A 7,305-nucleotide genomic window follows, 5' to 3' on the forward strand; every position below is an offset into this window, starting at 1 on the left:
GAGGCTTCGTACTCGGAGAGCCGGAGACCTATCACGGAGGCTGGCCGACGATGAGCGGAGCGCCCTTCAGGAGTAGATATGACCACGAGATTTGTACCAAGTCATGTAGGACGACTGGCCCGAGCTGGTTGGGTAGATCTGTTGTGGAGAGCGGTTACTTGCTCATTAGGTTGACTTTGAATTGCACTTACCAGAGCTAGGGTTTCAGTGAGTTTGGTGCCGACCCGATCGATGGAGTCGAGCAGGTCGGCGTTGTCGATCTGCTTCCCTTTGTAGCGGGGAAGCAGACGACGGGTTGTCGGCATGGCTGAAGATGATGCGGGCATGGTCGGAGCCAGATGTACCATGGTTGGAGCCAGATCCACCGTGGTCGGAGCCGTATCCACCATGGCCGGAGCCGTATCCACCGTGGTCGGAGCCGTAGCCGATGCAGGTGAAGCAACGATCGACGCAGATTGAATCTGTGCCTCCTCCGTGGTCATGGCGATGAAGTCGCCAGAGTCGGTGGTCCAGGTGATCTGACCGACGGTGAACGTGAGGCCATTCGGCGTAGCCACGGAGCCGGAGATGATGACCATCTTGTTTGCTTGGAGAGCAGTACGCACACCCCCTACCTGGCGCGCCAATGTCGATGAAATATGGTCGGCAGTCTACCTAGGGGTATATCCAAGGTAGTAGATTGTCGGCAGACAGATGCGTAAGCCACAAACAAGACGGTGACACAAGATAGATACGAGGTTTTATCTAGGTTCGGCCGTCAAGAAGGCGTAATACCTACGTCATGCGTCTGATTGTATTGCTGTATGTCAATGAGAGATGTTTTTTAGAGGGGTCCCCTGCCCGTCTTATATAGTCCGGGGGCAGGGTTACAGATCTGGAAACTAATCCTAGCCAGTTATAATTGCTATAGGTGGCCGGATAAGGACTTCTACTCTAACCGACCAGGATCTTGCTTGATCTCTAAATCTACCTTGACTCCTTGTGCGGGACTCCGAACAGGTTGACCGGGCCGCACGTCGTCTTCCAGTGGACCGGACCCCCTGATCCGGGCCGGCCCAAGCCTAGCCGTAAGGGTATAGGGGTTAATACCCCCACAGGCGGCGAGTTGTTGATGAAGGCGACCTCAGAGGCGGTTCCAAGATCGGATCTGCAGTCGCAGGTGTTGGGGTGATCGGCGCAGAATCGATCTACACCGGCTTGATGAGCTCTCCGACTCTGTCAGCATTGATGATCCACGAGATCGATTCGACCGTGAAGATCTGGCCGGGTTATGGGAGGGACGAAGAGCCTGCAGAACGTACCATCTTGTTCGATATAGAAACAACACGCATGCCCCTACCTGGCGCGCCAACTGTCGATAGAATATCGTCGGCAGTCCTCCGAAGAGTATCCCACGAAGGTAGATTAATCGGCAGAGAGGCGTGTAATCTAGAACATGAAGGCAACAGAGACACACGAGTTAGACAGGTTCAGACCGTCAGTATGACGTAATACCCTACTCCTGTGGTCTGTTGAATTGTATTGGCTATCGTATGATGATGCGTGAGTTTGGAGGGGGTCCTTGCCCGCCTTATATAGTCTAGGGGACAGGGTTACAAGTCGGTTAGATTTGAGAGATAACCGAAAAGTAATAACAGATTACATGAATCATGGGATCATACGTATCCTAACAGATCTTGTAGTATCTTCATGATATCTTCTCAGTGTCTTGCGGGAGGCGCCGAGCAGAGTCGTGCCCCGTAAGGCTTCGTCTTGTGGGCTGGGCCGTCCTTGGCCTACCGTGGATATCCGGGGTCATACCTCCCACAAAAGGATAGATGGAGTATGTACCTTTTGCATGATATAGCTAGCTAGCAATTCTTTGCGGGTAGCTAAATTTCTTATGATTAAAATAACATACGCCATTCAACTTGCTGGATTTTAGCTGAAACTGGCTGAAAAACACTGTTCTGGCTGAATTGTTGTGAGAGAAAAATACTGTTCCGGTTGAAAAAAAGAAGCCGAACAAGCTGGCTTCTGGCCATATTATTTCAAACTTCACATTTGTACTCCTGATCATCGATTGATTCTACTCATTGCATTTATTATGCATTTAAATTATTTGTACCGCTGGATTCAGATGTTTTACTTTGACCAGCTCCTTGTACAAGGCAAGCAAGGTACATGATGATGCTTGTAGCCATACCTAAATAAGGTCATATTTGACACAGCTTCATGCGTTGTGAGCTGTTTTTTATCAAACGAGTCTTTTCAAAACAGTTTCACTCGTGAAGCTTATTAAATTGTGCTCTCACATATGTGAACATAGGTACATAATAAAGTTTACTTTATTAATGGCAATGTTTGAGAACAGGGCTGTCAAACCATTTGTCTTTCATCTACATCTTCACTTCTGTTTACATACATACCTGATCTCAGCTGCGTAGCTTCCGTTGAGCGTCGTGGATCATGACAATGCTACAAACATTCAGCAAACGGTACAGGAGCCACGCAAACTGCCATGGAAAAAAAAAAGAAACAAAACAAAAACACCTAACAGCATGACTAGCACGGTTACGGTTAGAGACCTGTCATGGTCGGTCAGAACATGAGCAAAGCCGTCTACTACTAGTCTACGGAATACTACACAACGGGAGGCAGCTGGAGAAGGAGAAAGAAGGCCGATCCTGACAGGAACAAGCGACGTCGAGCGCTTAGCGGCGGTTTCGCCATCAGCCCATCACCCATCGCTCACGAAATTGCCCGGCTAGCTAGCTCAAACGGTCTTCCATTCCTGCTGACATGGGCGTAGCATCAGGCTGACATGCCACTACTCACTCCAAGCTGCCAAATTCAGGCAAGGATTCCCGTGTACATTGGCATATGGCATCTTACTGCAAGGAAACAAGTCGCGGAAAAGACAGGAGATGGTGCAAATGGCAGCAGCATCTACAGTGGAATCAAAACCTGACCAAACTAATGCTGCTGTCATGTTCAGAACTCTGTGCAGCTTGGACTCCGAAAGTTGTAAGCGCACAAGGGCACGACACTGCTACACTACTCGGATGAAGATGAAGATGTGGTGAGTGGTGACATCAACCCTGGGCCCCACGACCAAACTAAGGCATTTTTTCTTTTTGTTTTTTTATTGAAGATATATAATAATATAAATGATGCAAACAATGACGTTGCGAATGCGTACAGTGACCCTGCCTTGCTTCTGACCCTTTTCCATCCATTGTAAGCCCAGAACATAGTGTGAGGACAAGAGCAGCAGTTGATGCATCGTAGTCACGATGATGTCAGAGCAAAAATGCAGGATTTCATTGCGTTAGCCGTTAGGAGCTGCACTGCACCGATGCCACAGCCAAAGGGCGAGGAGGGTGCCTGTCAATCACTACCGAATCTGTCTCAGAGTGAGGCACGTATCATCTGCAAATTTGTTTGTGTTTTGGTTTCGGGGACAAGAAAGGAAGAAAAATGGCCAGAGATGACAAGTGCATTAGTACTACCGAATTCATCTACAGATTTACAAGAATGATTGAGAAATCACAACTAACCACCTCTACAAAAAAAAAACACGGTTAACACGTTGCTGTCAAAACTCAACACCTCACCACTTCTTTTTTGAGTCATCGGTATAGATCCCAGCCTTATATATAACAGAGTGACACTCAATGCTCCCCACTGTCTGAATTGGGAAATTAAGGCACAAGCAGAATAGCTAGAGTAAGCTGACCTCCAAGTATGACCTAACTTTCCTGTTTATTTTCCCACAAACAAACCATCTACAATACAGAGTGATACTGCTGAGAGAACAGCATATATCGTTCTTTAATTTTCTTCTCTGTCATCGAACATACCAGATGTTCATTGTTCATTCTTATCAGCCTGTTTTCAAGTCTCGATTTGTAAAACTTACCATATTGTTTGAATTACATTGCACCAATAACAACCAGAAACAGATTAGAACAATTTAAGGATGTAAGATTTCCGTGCATTATCAGATGGCTGCTGGCTGGAGCCCTTGTATGACAACTGCAGCTTTCAACCTGTAAAGAAAGTCCGGTATATATACAAAGTTAGGCGACACAATATTGTTGGGTCTAGCCGGCTGCCGAGACGCAGCTCAGCCGGTGATCGGGGACGAGCAAGAACTCACACAGCGCACGCGAACGCTTGGACACGAAGTCGATATGGTGTGCTGCCGGCTGCAGCACGAACGTTACAGCCTTTTCTACTGTTTCCTTGGGTTCCTTACGGCACCTCCAGCGTCAAATCGAACCGAACCTGACAAGCGTGCCATCTAAAATCGATTTTGAGGATGGTTCGACGCACCCAACGTGAGCATCGTTCGGTGAGGACAGCTACTAGGGACCACAACAGAATAGAAAAGAGAAAAGAATAGAAAAGAGAAAAGTAGGCGCTGTTCTCTCTATGCACTCCTGCGTGAAGGATGAAGTAGTACTTGCGCAGCTGTTTTTTTCTCGCTCGGTTCGAACCGTATTGAAGAGCCGATTTGAAGAATCCATCCGCTCGGTTTGGTAGCTCTAGTGTGGGAATCGAACCATCCTTGTTTTTTCTCTCTCCACGGTTCGGTTTCTGAGCACACTGGAGCTGCTCTTATGCAGTGTAACAAGGCTGTGCCCACATCGGGGATTGCCGCCGGCTCCCTTTCCAGACGCGCGCGCCGCTAAAGTTACTGGCGCACAAGCGCCTGCCCCGTCCCCGCTTGTCCATGTTCTTCTTACCCGGCGAGCTCCGCCCCCGTCCACCTCCACCACTGCTCAGGCCACCGGGACCTCCCTGCCTGCCACCCACCCTTGCCAGACAAACCCATCCTTCCCTAATCCCAATCCAAGAGCTCGCCCGCGACTCCTCGCCCCCGCCACCTGGCACCGCACATCCGGATGTCCTCCGTCGCCCGCTCGGCGGAGCCGCCGCCACCTCGCTCACCGCCCTCGACCCGACACCACTGTCGGGTCGTGCTCGCCTTCGTGGGAACGCGCCATACGTGGTGTGGCTGTGTGTCGCGGGGTCAGAACCGCGACAAACATTGTTGTTTGAGGTGGTGTCATAGTACATGTCTCCGGTGGCTCGGGTGGACTCGAGAACACAAGAATCACAGAGAGGACGCAACGGTTTATCCTGATTCGGGCCGATCAACGTCCTACGTCCAGCAGCTGATGATCCTTATACTCAAGAGCACCCAAAATTGGGGGTTACAGCAGAGTGTACAGGAGAAAGAAAGAGAGATTTGGTAGGGGATTAGCTCGGTGCTAATCCTGAGGTTGCCTCGCCGCCGGTGGAGCCTTCCCCTCGTCGGAGAGGAGGAAGACAACGGGTGCGGTGGAGGAGCTCTCGGTGCCCTTCTCGAAGTTGCTCTGCTCTCGGAGCCGAGTATGAGTAGATCAGTGAGGAACGAAATGATCTGATCTGGATCGTCCTCCCCCCTTTAGGATCCAACCTATCCCTTATATATAGAGATAGGTTGGGTACATGGCGGTTAAGGGGGATGAGCCTATGGTCTACATGTGCCGGGGTCTAAGAGTGTCTTGCAGCGGTGCTCTGTGGACCGTGGCGATGTCGTGGAGCTGAAGAAACTCTGGGCGTCGTCCGGCTGCTCTGTCCTGACATGCTGAGTGTCAGGTTGTGTCGGCTTGGACCGGCCTCCCCCAGGTGTGCCTTCTGGAGACTTCTTGGTGGCGAAGGAGGCCGGCCCGAGGGTTGACGTGTGGGACCAAGAGCGCTCGAGCCCCTAGAGGCGGCGGGGGGAGTTTGTCTTCTTGCGTCACACCCGGTGCGTGACCCTGTCGAATGAGTGGTTGACAGCGCCGCGCTCGCGGGGCAGCACCGGGGAGCCCCCGAGCTTTGATGTCTCGGGGCACGTCTTCTTGTGCCCGGGCCTTGGCTAGCTCCTAACGTCAGGGAGAGGCCAAGGATTGGGTCCAGGCCCTGTCAATAGGGAGCCCAGGCTTGGGCGAGTCCCCGAGCGTTGAGCAGAGGCGGCAGGCTTACTCAAGGTTGGCCCGACCCCTTGACCTGAGGGCACACGCGAGCGTACCCGATGGGTATAGCCCCTGAGCCCCCGGGCGATCCTAGGGGATCGGTCAGGGGATCTCTTAATCGAGAACCCTTGATCCTGAGGCTTAACATACCCATATGTTAGGATCTCATCATTGTGGCAAGCAAAGACTTGGCGTTACCACTGCGACTCAGGCTAGCTGTGGGGGTCCGCACCCACACGTGAGGGTGTGTTCCCGTATTAGTCAGGTTATCACAAGTGTCATCCACTTGACCAACATGCGTTAAATCCAACCAACACGAGTCCCCTAGGAGAATGCCATCTGCATCTCCTCTTCGGGATCTTTTTAACGGTCGAGTGACACAAAAACCTCCAAATGGCAAACCAACATATAACACGAACATTATACCACCACACTTGTTGTAGTTGAATTGAATTATTCAAAATTATTTAAATACAACAATAGCGGAATGGTAATACTCAACATTTATTAATTAACCCTCTATAGTTTGTCTCCGTAAGACCTCGCTCAAAACTTTATCGGAGTTAACATGTAGCTCATCTTGGAATCGCCCGTTCCAAGGTCTACAAGGCATCGGTGGAGATGAGCTTGGCTCAAGACAACCGAATCAAAGTTACCTGCAAAATCACTTAATGGCAGCACTATGAGTACATTGCGTACTCGTAGGACTTAATTCCAACATATTGATATTTGGTGGATGCAAGGATATTGTCAGGCATTTGTACATTTGCAGAAAAGCAATAGCATTTATTAGAGTATGACATGCTCATGATTCATAACTAATTTGATTTACAAATTATAAGTTCATGATAATTAGTAACAATTAATCATAAGTAAGGTGATCAATATTGTAATTCCTGTTAGAACCAAGTATCATCATCCACACTACAATGGGTCTAGAAGAAAGAACAACCAGTTCCATCCCGAGGGACTTCAGGCTTTCAAGTGAACTCTGCAAAGGTGTACAACTGTACCCACATGGAAGTATGATACTAACCACCATACCCGTGCGCAAGGGTAAGGGTTGCCTTACGTCTCCAACCTTTCCCTAACCCAGCCAGAATATCCACAAAAGGGTTGATAAGTTCCCAGGTAATACTACCACCATCTACCCGACTGTAGGGTCGAGATGGCAGACTAGAGGGGGAGATGAATAGTCTTTTCTAAAACTAATTGCGCTGGCTAACCAAAATAAATATAGAATTAAAACTATCGGTCTAGCCAAGACTATACCCCTCTATCTAAGTTCACAGGCACCTTATAAAGATCCTAATAAGGC

Source organism: Miscanthus floridulus, chromosome 8 (assembly GCF_019320115.1).
Source record: "Miscanthus floridulus cultivar M001 chromosome 8, ASM1932011v1, whole genome shotgun sequence".
NCBI classification, from domain to species: domain Eukaryota; kingdom Viridiplantae; phylum Streptophyta; class Magnoliopsida; order Poales; family Poaceae; genus Miscanthus; species Miscanthus floridulus.